The sequence below is a fragment of the Plasmopara halstedii genome (assembly GCF_900000015.1).
Source record: "Plasmopara halstedii genome assembly, contig: Scaffold_2956, whole genome shotgun sequence".
Taxonomy (NCBI): domain Eukaryota; phylum Oomycota; class Peronosporomycetes; order Peronosporales; family Peronosporaceae; genus Plasmopara; species Plasmopara halstedii.
This window is the reverse complement of record NW_020189861.1, coordinates 276,166-277,887: the sequence shown is the minus strand read 5'-3', so window position 1 is coordinate 277,887 and position 1,722 is coordinate 276,166.

Genomic DNA, 1,722 nt, shown 5'->3' with positions numbered 1-1,722 from the left:
TCTGTCGAGTCCTGGAACTTGCAGAACTTCAATCGTGCGAATAGCCTTTCTGGTCAAACCGGTCAGTTTCACCGTGCCGGCTCTTTTGACGATAAATTTCTTGCCGTCTGCAATCGTCGCCTCAACACATGCTTCATGGCCCCTTGTAGTCGAACAAGTTCTTCTGTGCGAGGTCAACTGGGAAGTCGCTCCACTGTCGATCAACCATCCTGCTGATCTACCTTCACCAGCGGCAAACACCACGTCGTCGCTGTTAGATCGCTTCGCTACGAGCAGATTCGCTTCATGCGTTCAAACTTGTCTCAGTTGAAGCACTTGTCTTAAGACTCACCGTTATTCCTTAGTACACCACGTTTTCGTCCGTTGCCCCTTCCAACTTTGGTCCTTCTGGCGCTTCCGTTTACGCAAAAGGCTTTCTCCGTGGCTTCCTTCCTCTGTAGCTTCTCTGATTCCTTGAGCAGCTTCTCCTTTACCTTGATCAGTGCTATGTCCATCGCATTCTCCAAACCGACGAAGTTAATTTGTACTCCAGCGGCAGACTACTCAGAAGTACCACCAGCTGGCATGACTCATCTACCGCCTCCCCCCGTCGTCCGAAGTCCCACTACAAGCTCGTCAGAAAAGTCCAGATGGTCTGCCATGCTTGTACCACTCTCCATCCTGGTTTCGAGGAGTCGACGCATCATCTTCACACATTTGTGAAGAATCGAGCGATTGCAGAAATCACGGAGAGTCCTTCAGGCCTCTATGGCATGCGTAGCCGACCGAATCTTGGTCTGGTGCTGAATTTCAACACCCTACGCGATGATGCCAAACGCCTTGGCGCTGCTGAATAGAAGGTAGAAATCAAAGTGAACATATTTAGGTCCTAAATTTGCTAACCTGTGCTTCATCTAAGCCTATTCTCCTAGATCCTTCCAGAAGCTTATACACGCAATCTTATTCATCCAAGCTAATGAACGACTCTTATCATATCCGTAAATACGTCCGTAATATTTAGTCGTAACCGACGTGCTTTTGAAACCGCGGTCACATAACCGCCGTATCGGGCCATTCAGCCGTGCAGACTCAACAGAAGACAACTCGTTCGCTCCTCATGCTTCCCAGAAGCTGAAGCTTGAGCTTCTTGGATACCATGAGCAAAGCGTCATGCTTCCAGCAATTCGGTCCCGCTTACCGTAAAGAGGCGTTGTCTGTGAATGTCAAGGTACAAGATGGGGTTCACAAGACCAGTGAGATTTTGCGATAAAGCGCCAAGGGTATCATCAAGTGCGAACCTGTAGAAATTGCGCGTACACCTTTTCGGAGCAGGTCCCACCGCCAAACGAGGCGCGTCCTAACCATCGAAGGCGGAGTACGCGTATTCTATCGGGAGCATACATCGTGGGTGAATAACAGCGCAACATATAGGCACATTGCTTTGCAATGATCGTGACGGAGATTGAAGACGTCTTCATACGCGAGGACGGCGTCGATTTCGGCGAAGGTGATTGATCACCTTTGGATGCGCAAGATCAAGTTTATCCGCAAGGTAGGAGTATTAAAGTAAATATGCATTTAGGCTCTACACACCCGGAACTTCTGAGTGAGTTACAAGAGTCTCCTCTGTGAAAGTTGATTATAAAATTTGGGCTATACCCCTCTAATTTCGATAGAGTGGTGGCTCCAATCTGTTGAGTGAGGGTTCGAGTCCCACAATGCTTGAAATTAGGAAGCGGTTAC